Source organism: Delphinapterus leucas, chromosome 15 (assembly GCF_059928025.1).
Source record: "Delphinapterus leucas isolate spDelLeu-1000000601 "Yukka" chromosome 15, BTC_Dleu_Yukka2, whole genome shotgun sequence".
Lineage (NCBI taxonomy): Eukaryota > Metazoa > Chordata > Mammalia > Artiodactyla > Monodontidae > Delphinapterus > Delphinapterus leucas.
The window spans coordinates 26,240,519-26,256,070 of NC_143143.1; the positions used below are offsets into that span (position 1 = coordinate 26,240,519).

The 15,552-nt window shown below is 42.5% G+C and overlaps 1 long non-coding RNA gene and 1 other non-coding gene across 3 annotated transcripts in view; one reads left to right on the forward strand and one right to left on the reverse strand.

Moving 5' to 3' along the window:
* Positions 1-2,972: 2,972 nt before the first annotated feature.
* On the reverse strand, positions 2,973-3,044 carry TRNAT-CGU (transfer RNA threonine (anticodon CGU)). The gene has a single exon. It is a non-coding gene; the product is annotated as a tRNA-Thr (tRNA).
* A 147-nt stretch (positions 3,045-3,191) lies between these two features.
* LOC111163512 (uncharacterized) overlaps positions 3,192-15,552 on the forward strand; it is an 87,517-nt gene continuing 75,156 nt past the window's right edge. For both annotated transcript variants that reach the window (XR_016387812.1, XR_002641789.3), the window contains exons 1-2: positions 3,192-3,565; positions 4,923-5,015. This is a non-coding gene — a long non-coding RNA (uncharacterized LOC111163512). The remainder of the gene's footprint in view (positions 3,566-4,922; positions 5,016-15,552) is intronic.

Below are 15,552 nucleotides of genomic sequence, written 5' to 3' on the forward strand. Positions count from 1 at the left end.
TGAACACAAGCAGTTTAAATCAACACAAAACGTCTTACTTATTCAGACACACAATCAGTTTAAATCAACACAAAACGTCTTACTTATTCAGACACACAATCAGCTTTACCCATTTAAGTGTAAACAGGACCTGAATTCAGAATTTTGCTCACTAGTTTCTGATCCTGCAGCCTGTGCCACATTGGTCCTACAGCTCCGTGGCATCCCCAGATTTCAACCAGCAGTGATGGTTTTGAGATTCAAGTGTAATCTTCCAGGCTTAAAAACAAAAAAACAAATAAAACAGCAAGCACTTCTCCATACATGAATATATACCCTTAGATATTTTATGCAATTTTTTGTTGTGTGTGTAAATGGAAACCTACAGTACCTTATATAAATTTTCTGAAGTCCATTCTTCACCTGGGGCAGAGAGAGGAGCACCCTGTGTAGGGTGGGGTGGGGTGTGGGCAGCGGTGGGGGTGGATGAGAATGGGCTCTTTCTTGGGATGGTGTCCCAGAGGAGTGTTGCTTCATTTTCTGGAGGGAAGGACAGGAAAATCTGTGTGGACAACTAACCAGCTCCACAGATACTGGCCCGCCTGTCGGGGGCAGTGTGGTCTTTTTATTTTTAATGGGGAGGACTATTTGGGGATATTTTTAATAGGGAGGAACGTAAGTGTACTTCTGTGTCACTTAAAAAGAAACGACGAAACACTCCAATGGAGAGCAGGGAACACTCAAGCATTTATATGACTTAATTCTGGATCGTTATAATTTGCCTGTGTTCTAATAGGTTCTTTTTGCCTTCGTGGGTTTTGGAGGTGATTCTGGGGGGAAAAAATTACACACGTAATACAATCATCTGGTAGAAAATCCAAACAATGTGAAAGTTCACAGGGTAAGAAGTGAAGGAATCCTTTCAACAGCTACCCCATCCTACTTCCCTCCAGAGAGGCAACAACTGTTATCGTTAGCAACCCCAAGTTCATGAGCCAGATGTACAATGAGGCCAAACAAACAGAAACATCCGAGTTTAGAGCAGAGAAAGGTTTATCGCAGGGCCATGCAAGGAGACAGGTGGCTCGTGTCCCCCAAACCCCCAAACTCCCTGAAGGGTTTCAGCAAAGCATTTTTAAAGGCCAAGTGAGGGAAGGGGGCCGCAGGGTACGGGACCAGCTCCTGTACGGATCTCTGATTGGTTGATGGTGAGGTAACAGGGCAGTGGCACAGGAGTTAACTTTATTAGTCCTTAGGCTCCAGGAGGCCTGGGGGCTACATGCTCACGGTCATCAAGTAGTTAATAACTTCCATTTGGTGGGGTTTTTCACATCTGTGAAACACTTTCACATCAAACACTTATCTAGGTACTTCAGAGAGGAACTAAAGCAGAGGATGTGGGAGAAGGCTTCCCCGGGGGGGCCCCATAGGGTCCTGCTCCGTTACATTATTTTTGTGTGCATCCTTCTTCCCCCCCTCCCCCCCATACTCAGTGAGGTGTGGGACCAGCGGCATCAGCATCACTAAAACACCAATTAGAAATGCAGATTTTTCGGCTCCACCTCAGACACACAGTCAGACCCAAATTTTAACCTGATCCTCAGGCTGAAGTGTGAGAAGAACTGGTGTTCACTGTTTTTATAGGCATTAACTCACATGTTTGTGTACACGCATACACACGTGCTCCTGGGTTTAGAATGTGGCTTTAGAATACAGCTCTCTTTAGCGGAATGGTTCGCAATGGGTGGTCCCGGAACTAACACCGTCAGCATCACCTGGGAGCTTGTTAGAAATGCAAATGTCAAGCCCCACCGCAAACTTACAGAATGCAGACGCTCTGGGGGGTGGGGCCCAGCGCTCCGCATTTTAACTACGCCTCGAGGGGATGCTGATGAACTGCTCACAAGTGTGAGCGCTCTGCTGCAGAGGAGGACTCTTACCCCCCGCCGCTCCTGCCAGGCTCTCCGATCCCCTTCGCATCCATCTCCCCCTCTCTCTGAGTGAACCCACCCTTGTTCACCGAGGTTGCCCCAGACTCCAGCTCCACTAGGCACACACCGAGAGTTCCATTAATGCTTTCTTCCAGTAGGAATCTCGCGCTGATACAGGTTTCCCCAATTTAGGTCAAGCTGGTTTCCAGATCATACAATATGCCAGCTCTTGGAGGTTGAGGTAATTGCATAACATCTTTAAATGCATTCGAGCAGCCCCGTGGTGATGCAAAGAAAACGGGTGCCATACGACGGTAGCTCCGTTTACTGAAGCCGCCTCTACAGCCAGTCTCTCGGCAGCTGCTTTACAAACGCCAGCGCTGACCAGAGATCCATTTTACTGGGGGGGCAAACGGAGGCTCCGAGAGAGAGAGGAGAGAGCTTTAGATTTTCATGTCGGACCAGCTCCAAGTCTGGGCAGGATTTCCTCTCTAACGCAGTGCCTACAATGGATTTCCTTTTAAAAATAGCAAGCCAGACACCAGCTGACTCTGGGTGTGGGCTCAGTGTCAGGCAACGGCAGTTCTCTCATTAGTGTGGAAACAATTGGACTTAAATGTTCAGAAAAATGCTTAGTGGCTCTTGAACCAAGAGCCATCCGCTGTAGGTTTTTCTGCGCTAAAATCGTTGTTCGGGCCACGGTTTTCACGTGACCTCCGGGGCCTCGGAGTTTAAGACCCCCGCCCACCCGGGGCCCTCCTCCATCCCGCACAGGACGAGGCGTCCGGGGAATGCAGGGGGCGCTGTCTGCAGGGAGCCAAACGCCCCGCGGGTCAGGTTGGCGGCACAGCAGTGCATGAGGCCGGACCACCCGGACTTTGACCTGCGCGGGCCGGAGAGAGCCTGAATCTAAACTGAGTGAAAACAGTTGGCTCCGTCGGCACCCAGAGGCGAAGATCTGTTGATTAATACGGGATGCGGAAAGGGTAGAACGTCGATGATTACTCTCGAAAAGTGGTCACACCCCTAAAAAGTGGCCCCCTAGAGGGAAGTGAGAACGCTAGGCACGGACGGGGTTCGAACCCGTGATCTTCGGTTTACGAGACCGACGCCTTACCACTTGGCCACCGCGCCTGCGTTAGAATGGCGGCTCGGCGAGCCTCTATCCTGGCGCCACTCCCGTGCGCTCGCCCCACGGGCACGAGCGCGGGCCCCAGCGCACCCGCCCGGCCCCGCCCTTTCGCAGCGGCCGGCGGGGCGGGGCTCAAGCGTGCGCGCGCCGGCTGCTCGCAGCGGACTCACGGCAGCAGAGCGGGCAGGGAAGTCTGTCCGCCCCTTCGTGTCCGAGTGGGGCCGGGGACTTCGTCTCCGGAGCCCCCAGAGTCCCCACAGGCTCGGCGGGAGGAACTCGTTTGGAGCTCGGGAGCGCTCAGGACGCTCGCAGGCATTTCAGAGCCTGAGGTTCGAATCCCAGCTCCACCAGAGAGACTCCGCGACTTTGGACAACCGGTCTCGGGGCCTCAGTTTCCCCTCTAGGGTGAGGCACCCAGGAGGCGGAGGAAAAGGCTGTGGTTCCTTTACTAGCCCGACCCCTCGGGCGGTCCACGGCTGCTCTGCGTGGAGCTGACGCTCAACGAGGGTTGTTGAATGAATGTGTAAGTTTTCTGAAATAAAAAGCCCCAAAGCTCCTCTTCCCCCAGATTGCCGCGGTTGAGCCCTGGGTGTGTGCCTGGCCCCGGGGCCAGCAGCATCACTTGGGAGCTGGTTAGAAATGCAAATTCTCTAGCTCACCCCAGACCTGCCCAATTAGACCTGCTGGGGGAGCCGGGCAATCTGGGCTTTAACAGGCTCTCCTCCAGGTGATGCCGCTGCGCGGGAAAGGCTGAGTCCCAATGCTCTAGACAATTGATACGCATTCACATTTATGTATTCAAACGTGCCCTTTTATTTTTATTCAAATGAACTGACTTTAAAGTGCACTTTGATTCTCCATTAATTAATGTATGGATGTGTTAACTAATACAGTGGCTTGTAGTACATTTTATAATCACGATAAGTGATAGCATATATTATTTTTAAAATTAACACTTTCTCTTATACATTAATGTGATGTGTACTATTACAATATTGCATCGTAAATTATATATACTGCATTATATACTATAATATAATGCATGGATGGGATACCTTATTCTCTTTAATAGCTGCACGGTTTCCCGTCCAGTGGCTCTATCACAGTTGATTTAATCAATTTCTGGGAGTAAGGCCTTGGGTTGTCTGCAGCTTTTTAGCTGCACAGAACATTCTGCTACATGCACCTTTGCCGCCTGGTACCAGTGATGCTCGCAGGGTATAAGGAGACATAAATTAAGAATGTCCACAGCCCACTGTGCAGGTGTATAGGCAAATGGGAAACCTATACATGCCAGGAAGTTGTGTTCACCAAGTTGCTTTAAATGTCACGGTTTGGGCAGGTGACTGGAAAAGGCCCTGGCATTTACCCTCAGACAGGAACTCTGAGACACTGCTCCCGGAGTGCTTGAGATCTATGTGCAAATCTCACTGCAGCTCTTTAATTAAAAAAAAAAAAATTGAACATTTTCAGAATTAAAATGTATTACTGAGCATTGCCTTTGAATGGTTGATGATAAAATTGATTCCATTGTCCCCCTCCATTTTTTGGTGTTCACTGAGTTGTTGGAATTATTGTGTAGAAGTGATAGGGCTTATAAAAAGCGAAAAGAAATTAGAAAATGAGAGAACATCACATGTGAGCTGAGCCCAGAACTAACTGGCAGGTGGGATGGAAATGAGATTCTAACAGGTGCTTTTTTCAGCTTTGTCTTCTGAGGGGAGGGAGGGGATTAAATGATAGAGGTGCATCTGTATCTTGATGGGCAGGTGGGATGCCTGAGGTATGCAGTGTCTGGGGTGTCCTGAGGGAGGCTGGCCCTGTGACCTTCTGTGAGCCCTAAAGTAGAGAACACAGGTCTGATCCTACTTCTCTCACAGGTGTAAGGAGCCCTGAGAAGCCACAAATCTTGGACACCTGGCTGGAGGATCTGTCTGTCCTGGCCCCAGCGTCTTAGAGAGGTACCTGCACAGGTAGGTCTTCAAAAAGTATTGTAGAGGAAATTAACATGCGATTCCTTTCAGTGTGGTCCTCCATGTGGTTCTGGAGAACCTCCTTGGCCAGTGCCTTCCAGCTACGGTGCCAGCAGAGTCCTGGCGCTGAACTTCCTAGATAAGCCCTTCCCCGAGATTTTTAATCTGGTGCCCACTGCACTCAAGAGTAAGAAATCTGTGAATTCACCAAAAGTGTATGTAAAATGTGTGTGTTTCTGGGAAAGGGATGCCACAGTTTTTATCAGGTTTTCAGAAAGGCTTGCTGAGGGTCCTAGAAACCTTCAAGCCTTTTTACTCCCTCACTCCTCTGAAATGATTCACCCGAACCCCACTGAAATGCAGTGGGTCTAAAAGTGATTAACCACAGTTGAGGTTGCTTGAAAAAATGAAGGTGTCTTGGAGACACTGTCTCCTTCCAGGCAGGACTTCTGCGGCCACCGACCCCTCTGTTGGGGCCGCCCTCAACACCTTCACCCCTGCTTGCTGCCCGCCTCCCCGCCTCCCCCCCCCCCCCCGCCCCTCCGCCTCCCCACCCCTCCGCCTCCCCGCCTCCCCGCCTCCCCGCCCCTCCGCAGCAAGGGCTGCATCCATTTTAACAGCACTTCGCAGTGTGTGAAGGGCTTTCACCTGCGTTAGCTCCATGGAGTCTTGGTTGTGGCCTAGCACGCTCGGCACTTGAACCTGAACATCTTGGGAAGATGCAGATGGACCCTGTGGCGGGGCTGAGGTTCTGCCTTTCTCACAACCTCCCAGGCTGTGCTGGTGCTGCTGGTCCGGGCCCTCACTTTGAGAACTGCTTTAAAGAGTACTTGGAGAAATTAATTTTCTTGCAGAGGAGGGAAAAAAGCCCCCTCAGGCTTGGATATTTAGGTTGCCTGAGGTGCTGACAGCAGGCTTTTCTCTGATAACCTAAATCAAGGCTTTGCCTGAAGAAGGCTCACTTAGCTACTCAAATAGCTCACTTAGCTATCCCTGCGACTGCATTGTCGGTGACGGACAGTTTAGAACCCAGGGCCAGAGCCAGAGGCCACAGCCCCCTGTCATTGCTTTAATCTCATAAATTCAGGGTTTTAGAGCAGGCTTGATGAGGCCAGGCAGGTTATATGAACCTGTGAATTGAATGCGTGGAGGACACACGGGATAGGGGCCGAGGACCAGGTGATGTGGTGCCATTGTACATTCCCGCCAGAAATACATGCGTTCCAGTTGGGTCACATCTTTCAATTTCTGTCTTTTATTTTCTTCTTCTTATTTTTATTGAAGTATACTTGGTTTACAATGTTTAGTTTCAGGTATATAGTAAAGTGATTAATTTTATATATATATATATATATATCTTTTTCAGATTCTCTTCCATTATAGGTTATTACAAGATACTGAATATAGTTCCCTGTGCTATACAATAGGTCCTTGTTGGTTATCTGTTTTATATATAGTGGTGTGTATCTGTTAATCCCAAAATCCTAGTTTATCCCTTCCCACCCCTTTCCCCTTTGGTAACCATAAGTTTGTTTTCTATGTTTGTGCGTCTATTTCTGTTTTATAAATAAGTTCATTTGTGTCATTTGTTTTAGATTCCGTATATAGATGATATATAATATTTGTCTTTGTCTTACTTAGTATGATAATCTCTGGGTCCATTTGTCTTTTTTATTTTGGCTACTCTAGTGGGTATGTGGTGGTACCTCATTTTAATTTGCATTTCCCTGATGACTAATGATGTTAAGCACTTTTCCATGCGCTCATTGGTCATTTGTTACATCGTCTTTTTTATTTATCTATTTATTTTTGGCTGCATCGGGTCTTCGTTGCGGCACACAAGATCTTTCATTGTGGGATGTGGGCTCTCTAGTTGATGTGCACGGGGCAGTAGTTGCAGTGCATGGGCTTAGTTGTCCTGCGGCATGTGGGAATCTTAGTTCCCTGACCAGGGATCGAACCTGTGTCCCCTGCATTGAAAGGCAGATTCTTAACCACTGGACCACCAGGGAAGTCCCTGTTACATCTTTTGTGAAGTGTCTGCTCAAATCTTTTGCCCATTTTTATAGCTTGTTTGCCTTCCTATGTTTTTTTTAAACCCAGTTCTTTTTTTTTTTAAATAAATTTATTTATTTTTGGCTGTGTTGGGTCTTTGTTGCTGCGCGTAGGCTTTCTCTAGTTGTGGCGAGTGGGGGCTACTCTTCATTGCCGTGCATGGGCTTCTCATTGCAGTGGCTTCTCTTGTTGTGGAGCACAGGCTCTAGGCGCGCGGGCTTCAGCAGTTATGGCACACGGGCTCAGTAGTTGTGGCTCACGAGCTCTAGAGTGCAAGCTCAGTAGTTGTGACACACAGGCTTAGTTGCTCCACGGCATGTGGCATCTTCCTGGACTAGGGCTCGAACCCGTGTCCCCTGCATTGGCAGGTGGATTATTAACCACTGCACCACCAGGGAAGCCCACCTTCCTATTTTTGAATCATCAGAGTTCATTGTATGTTCTGGACAGAAGTCTTTTTTCAGATATATGTATTGTTAGTATTTTCTCCTATTTGGTGGATTGCCTTTGCATGTTCTCAGTGGGGTCTCTCCAAGTGCAGAAGTTTTTAATTTTGATGAAGTCCAATTTATCAATGTTTTTCTTTTATGCTCTTTTGTTTCCTAAGAAAGCTTTGTCTACCTGGTTCACAAAGGTTTTCTCCAAGAATTTTTATCATTTTCGCTTTTACATTTAGGTCTAGGATCCATTTTGAGTTAATTTTTGTGTATGGTGTGAGGTTGGGCTTGATGTCCATTTTTTCCCATATCCAGCACCATTTGTTGAAACGATGATCCTCTCTCCATGCAACTGCCGTGGTGCCTTTGTTAAAATTCACTTGACCGTGTACGTGTGGTCGGTTGCTGTGGTTTGTGTTCCATTGATCTGTATATCTATCTGTATGCCAATTACCACACAGTCTTTGATTGTATTTTATGGAGAGTACTGAAGTCACGTATTGTAAATCCTCCAAATTTGTTCTTTTACAAAACTGTTTTGCCTATTCTAGTCCTTTGTTTCCATATGATTTTCTGTATACTTTTTAGAATCAGCTCATCAGTTTCTACAAAATGCCTGCTCGGATTTTGATTGGGATTGTAGTAAAGCTATAATTGAATTTGGGGGAAATTAATGTCTTAACACTATTGAGTCCCCCCATCTATGAATATTTCAGTTGTTTGTTGCTGGTGCCTATGACTCTTGGATTCCAAATTCATTTCGTTGGCATTTCATCATGTGAGATTTCTGTGATTTTCAGTGGAAGAGCAGCTAGAAAGTTCGTGGTACCTCTGTTTACCTTCTTTTGGCACTCCATCCAAGCAGGAATCCCTGCCACATAGAGGCAGTGTGCGGGCCCCTGCAGAACATAGCAGGGTGAGGACTGAAGCAGGATGTGTTGCCTGTGTAACCTCTGAAAAACTGAAGGTCTCCCAGCTTGGAGAGAGAGGCAGTAGTTTTTTCAACTCCCTTTCACAAATAGTGCCAACCATACAGAAAATGGTACAAAGAGGAATTCTGCAGAAAAATTACAGCTGTATAGAATGCCCTGATATCACCTCATCAAGTCAATCTTAGAACCTCTAACCCTGGAAAAATAAGTTTAAATTGGTTCATTCCAGAACCAGAATAAGATCAAGCTGGCAGCTATGAACAGTAAAAAGTTTTGTTCTTTCTCTTATCCCTTTTTTTTCCAGATATGCTCTGAAAAGGTCAACCAGATTATCTGAGGCACAAACATTAGTGTGCAGAGTTGGTGACGGTTTTATGGATATAAAAAGCAGTCGACAGTAACAGGATAAATCGCTATTTCTCTTATTACTTGTCCTGCATTAAGTGGAGGACTCCCACCCTCTCAGCTCTCAACTCCTTCCTCTCTCTCCTCTTCCTTTTCGAGGTGACCAGTCTTAGGAGTTTTTTTGGATTTTCCCACATCTTTTTCTGTTGATACGTATTTATACATAGGAAACGTAGTGTTTTGGGGGGGATGTTCTCCCCAACAAATGGTACATATTGTGCATATTTTGTAAACATGTCTTCTTTTTGATGTTAACTCTACAAAGCATCAGAGGTCTAACCGTGTCACTCCCTATGGCTCTAGCTCATTCCTTGTAACCGCTGTGTTCTAGTCTGCTCGGGGGACTGTAGCACAGTTTTAATAAATCCCCTATTGCTGGCCACCTGGGTTGTTTCCAAGTTTTCTTCATTACAAGCAGAGGTGCTCTTGCATCTTTGCACGTGGCTCCCCGTGCACACATGTGGAAGGTTCTTTAGCATAGATGTCAGGGTCATTGCTTTCCCAAGATAACTTTCTGCCGTAGGGTAGCAGCCTTAAGCAAACAGTGCTGCAAGAATCTGCTTGCCGGTGAGTGAGCCGGCCATCAGTGCTACTGGGCTACGGGAGTTGTATTTGCTCTTGCTTGAGGCTCTCATTTTCAACTTTGTGCGGAGCTGGTTTGGACGAGGCAGAAACAATCAGCCACGCACTTTGTGCGATGTCTTGGCCGAGGTCCACCCAATGTGGTGGAGACGTGTTATGGGTGTGAGTGTGTTGGTATCAAACCGAACAAATTCCTTTGGTTTCCAGTATTATGAGCTTGTAAGAAACATTATGTGAATGTCCCAAATGGGTTCCTTCACATATGTTGCCACTTTGTATAAAGTAGTACCAGCATCTCACATGAATGATACATGGTGTGTGTTTATTAGTACCGCAAAGAATCATTTATTTTCCTTTAGGTTTATTCATAGTATATGATATTTCAAAAACTCAAACCTTTAATCATTAACCAGGAAGTCATTTTGATAGATAGACAGACAGACAGATAGATAGATAGATAGGATGGATGTTGACCTTTTCCTAGGCCTTGTATTTTAAGATCCTTGTTACATAAGTGACACTTGATCTAATGGGTTTCAAAAATTTTTTTTAGCCATTGCAAACTTTTGGAGAATTTATCCTTGTTATTGGGGCATCTTCCAATATACGCTCCCCTTCATTTTAAAGCTAGGAGTTGAAGCAGTATATGCATGGTTAAAGATGAAATATATGTTATGAAGTTAAAAGTGACTATTTAAAGATGTCATCTCCCATCATCAGATGCCCATCATCCTATCCCCAGCTTTTGACGTAGGAGGTGATTATTCCCAGGGATGTTCTTGGCAACTTGAAAAGATAAATGGGTGGAAGGAAACGAGAGAAAATGTGATGATAAATTTACTTACAGAGCAGAACCTACCTTTTGCATTTTCCCCTCGTGGTTCTGCTTTAGTGCTGTAAAACTGTACATATACACGTAAAACTTAGGTAGAAAAATGTTGAACATGAAAGATGACCTTTTCCCTTTTTCCTTGTTCCATTATGGACAAGTTAGAATTGCTTTTTTGGAAACATGAGTAAGATTTTATTGGAAACATTTTGCTGTTCTTCTCTCTCCTTTCATGGTTCTTAAAAAGCTGTCACTGTTTTCTTGTGATGCTTTCTGTCTCTGTAACTGCTCGTTGGACCAACTAGAGGCCTTGGAAGTGTGAACGGTTTCTCTGGTGTTTACCTCTGTGTGTTTGCCGGTTGTCACGGTATATGAGTGAGTGCTCTTTAATCCCATGCTAGCTCTAAAAATAACACGATGGGAAATATTTAGAGAAAGTTTAAACACTACGTCCAGATCTCAGCTTATCTCAAATAAAAGCCACTAGTTCCATTCAGGTGAAAACACTTGTAGAAATCCAGGGTGGCTTTTCTCTTTTGAATTGGGGTTTTGCTTTTTGGTTTTCGGTTGTTTCTTCCTGTCCTTTTGTAATCCATCTCCCCCACCCTCCAACAGCCATTCTGCTTTCTGTCACTGTCTGTTAGTTTGTATATCCTAGAATTTTATATAAATGGACTCGAAACAGTGTGCATTCTTTTTCTTTTTTAAAAAAATTGGGGACTTCCCTGGCAGTGCAGTGGTTAAGACACCATGCTTCCAATGCAGGGGGGCACAGTTTGGATACCTAGTCGGAGAACAAAGATCCCACGTGCCACGTGGTGCAGCCAAAAAGAAATATATGTACAATTGAAGTATAGTTAATTTACAGTGTTGTGTTAATTACTGCTGTACAGCAAGCAAAGTGATTCAGTTTTATATATATGTATATATACACATGCATTCTTTTTAAAAAAATATTCTTTTCCATTGTGGTTTATCATAGGATATTGAATATAGTTCTCTGTGCTACACATTAGGACCTTGTTGTTTTATGTATTCTTTTCCTGGCTTCTTTCATTCAGTGTAATTATTTCAAGACCCATCCATGCTGTACGTTATTGTGAACCAAGAGTTCGTTCCTTGTTACTTATGAGTGGTATGGACATTTGAGTTGTTTGCAGTTTGGGGCTATTACAAATAAAGCTACTATGAACATTTGTGTACCAGCCTTTGAAAGGACATTAAAAAGCTTTCCTTCCTTTTGGGTGAATACATAGGAGTGGAATGCCTGGATCAGATGTTTATATTTTTAGGAAACTGTTTTCCAGAGTGGTTGTGCCATTTTGCATCCCCACTGGCAGTGTAGGAGAGTTCCAGTTCCTCCACATCCTCATCAACACGTGGTATGGTTAGTCTTTTTAATTTAATTTAGCCATTCTAACAGTTGGGCAGTGCTATCTCGTTTTAGTTTGCATTTCTCTAATGACTAATGAAGTTGAGCATTTTTTTCATGTGTTTATCTACTATTCACCTGTCTTCTTTGGAGAAGTATTCATACGCCTTATGCATTTTTTATTGGGTTGTTTTTCTGTTTTTTTTGGCCGTGACATGCGGATTGTGGGCTCTTAGTTCCCCGACCAGGGATCGAACCCATGCCCCCTGCAGTAGAAGTGCGGAGTCTTTTTTTTTTTTTTTTTTTAATAAATTTATTTATTTATTTTTGGCTGCGTTGGTCTTCGTTGCTGCGCATGGGCTTTCTCTAGTTGTGGCAAGTGGGGGCTACTCTTCATTGTGGTGTGTGGGCTTCTCATTGCGGTGGCTTCTCTTGTTGTGGAGCACGGGCTCTAGGTGCGCGGGCTCAGTAGTTGTGGCACGCCGGCTCAGTAGTTGTGGCGCACAGGCTTAGTTGCTCTGCAGCATGTGGGATCTTCCTGGACCAGGGCTCCAACCCGTGTCCCCTGCATTGGTAGGCGGATTCTTAACTACTGCGCCACCAGGGAAGTCCCAAGGAAGTGCAGAGTCTTAACCACTGGACTGCCAGGGAAGCTCCCTCATTATTGAATTTTGAAAGTTCTTGATATATTCTGGATACAAATCCTTTATCAGATATATGATTTCCAAATATTTTCTCCCCTGTGTGGCTCTTTTCCTTCTCTTGACAGTGTTCTTTTAAGAGCAGAAGTTTTAAATTTTGATAAAATCCGATTTATCTATTTGTTCTCCTTTGCATCATTCTTTTCTTGTTATATGTAAGAAATTTTGCTTAACTCAAAATAACAATGTTTTTTTCCTATGTTTTCCTCTAAAAGTTTTATAATTTGAGTTTTTACATTTAGGTCGATGACCCATTTATAGTTAAATTTGTATATATTATGGGTTATGAATGGAAGTTCACTTTTTTGTATGTAGGTATCAAATTGTTCCATTGTCTTTTGTTGAAAAGACCATCCTTTCTCCACTGAATTGCCTTTGCACCTTTGTTGAAAATAAGTTGTCCACATATGTGTGGGTCTATTTCTGGGCTCTGTTTTGTTCCATTGATCTATTTGTCTATTTTTACACCAGTTCCACACTATCTTAACTAATGCAGGTTTATAATAAGTCTTGAAATCAGGTAGTGTTAGTATTCCAACTTTGTCCTTCCTCTTGACTATTCTAGTTCCTTTATATTTCCATGTGAATTTTAGAATCTGGCAACAATTTATACAAGAAGCCTATTGGGATTGCATTAAATCTTTAGGTCAATTTGGAGAGAACTGGCATATTGACACTATTGAGTCCTCCAGTCCCTGGACATGATATATCTCTTGATTTATTTAGGTCTTTTTAAATTTCTCTCAGCAGTGTTTTTGTCATTCCCAGTGTACACACCTTTCACATATTTTGTCAGATTTATTTTTCATATTTTGGAGTATATTATAGATGATATTTTAAAATTTCAAGTCCTGATTGTTCATTACTGGTAGATGGAAATGCACTTGAATTTTTTATATTGGCCTGCTATTCTGCCACCTTGTTAAACTCACTTATTAGTAGTCTTTTTGTAGATTCCTTCAGATTTCTACATAGGCAATCATGTAATCTGTGAATAGTGACAGTTTTACTTCTTCCTTTCCAATCTGAATGCTTTTTATTTATTTTTCTTGCCTTGTTGTCTAGAACTTCCAGTATAATGTTGAGTAGAAGTGGTGAGAGAGGACATTCTTGGTTTATTTCTGATCTTAAGGAGAAAGCATTCAGTCTTTCAATATTAGGCATGGTGTTCCCTGTGGGTTTGTCATAGATGGCCTTTATCAGGTTAGGAAGTTCCCTTTTATTCCTAATTGGTGAGGAATTTTTTAAAAAATCAGGAATTAATGTCAGCTTTTTCCAAGTGCTTCTTCTGTGTCTATTAAGATGATCATGGTTTTAAATTTTTTTAGTCTGTTAATATGGTAAATTACACTGATTGATTATTCAAACATGAAACCATCCTTACATTCCTTGGACAAAACTCCACTTGGTTAGGATATATTATCCTTTTTATATATTGTTGGATTCAATTTTCTAAACTTTGTTTAGAAATGTTCTATGTTCCTGAAGGATATTGGTCAGTAATTTACTTTTCTAGTAATGTCTTTGTCTGGCTTTGGTGTCAGGGTAATACTGGCATCATAGAATAAGTTGGGAGGTATTGCCTCCTTTTCAGTTTTCTAGAAGAGTTTGCATATAACTGTTATTGTTTATTCCTTAAATGATTGGTAGAATTCACCAGAAAAGGCATCTGGGCCTGCGGTTTCCCTTATGAAAAGGTTTTTCACTATTAATTCAACTTTTTAAAAATAGTTATTTTTTTCTTTTTATTTATTTCTTTCTTTCTTTTTCTTTTTATTTCTTTTTAAGTGAACTTCATGGTTTGACTTTCAAGGAATTGTTTCATCTAAGTCATTGAATTTATTGACATAAAGTTTTTCATAATATTGCCTTATTATCCATTTCATATTTGTAGAATCTGTAGTGATGTCACCTCTCTCATTCCTGATATTGGTAATTTGTGTCCTCTTTCTTTGTTTTCCTGATTTGTCTGTTGGAGGTTTATCACTTTTACTGATCTCCAGGGACCAGTTTCTAGTTCCATTGATTTTTCTGTATTGCTTTTCTGTTTATTTCATTGATTTCTGCTCTGGCCTTTATTATTTACTTTCTTCTATTTTAGGTTTAATTTGCTTTTCTTTTTCTAGTTTTTTTTTTTTTTTAGGGTGGACACTGAGGCCATTGATTTGAGAGCTTTTTTTTTTTCTAATAAAGGCATTTAGTGCTATAAAAGTTCTCTTCAGATACCACTTTAGCAGGTTATCACACAACTTGATATATTGTGTTTTTATTTTCATTCAGTTCAAAATACTTATTTTCTCCTTTGGCTTATTTTTTTTTTGTCCCACAGGTTACACAAAAGTGTGTTAGTTTCTAAATATTTGGGGATTTTCAAAAGGATCTTCCTTTTATTAATTCCTACTTTAACTTCACTGTGGTTGGGGAACATGTGCTGTTGAAAAGAATGTGTATTCTGTTGTTGGGTGAAGTGTTGTGTAAATGTCAATAAGGTCAAGTTGGCTGCTAGTATCATTTTTGTTTTTTTGTTTTTTTCTTAAATCCTTACTGATTTTCTGTTGACTTGTTCAATCAATTACTGAGAGAGGGTATTGACATCTTTGGCTATAATTGTGGATTTTTCTATCCCTCCCTGAATTCCTGTACTTTTTTTGTTTCATGTAGTTTGAATTTGTTGTTAGGTGCATAAACATTTAGCATTCTTTTGACTTCTTCATGAATTTATCATTATCAAATGACCTTCGTTATCTCTAGTAATATTCTCTGTCCTGAAATCTCTGAAATTTTGTCTTATATAAATATAGCCATTCCAATAATTGATTAGTATTAGCATGGTATACCTTTTTCTATATGCTTCCTTTTAACTTATATCTGTGTTTTTATATTTAAGGCGTGTTTCTCATAGGCAGTATAGAGTTGAGTTTTGCTTTTTTAGCCGTTCTGAAAATCTCTGCCTTTTAATTGAATTATTTAGACCATTTACATTTAATGAGACAATTGATATAAGTTTAAATTTATCATCTTGCTACTTGTTTTCTATTTGTCCCATCTGTTTTTCCTTCCCTTTTCTCTCTTTTTATACAGCTTTGATTTTGTTAGTTTTTATAGTTCCATTTATCACCTTGTTTGATTTATTAGCTATCACTCTGTTTTTTGGTTTTTGTTTTTAATTTAGTGTTTGCTGTAGGATTCATAATATATATCTTTAACTTATCACTGTCTACCAT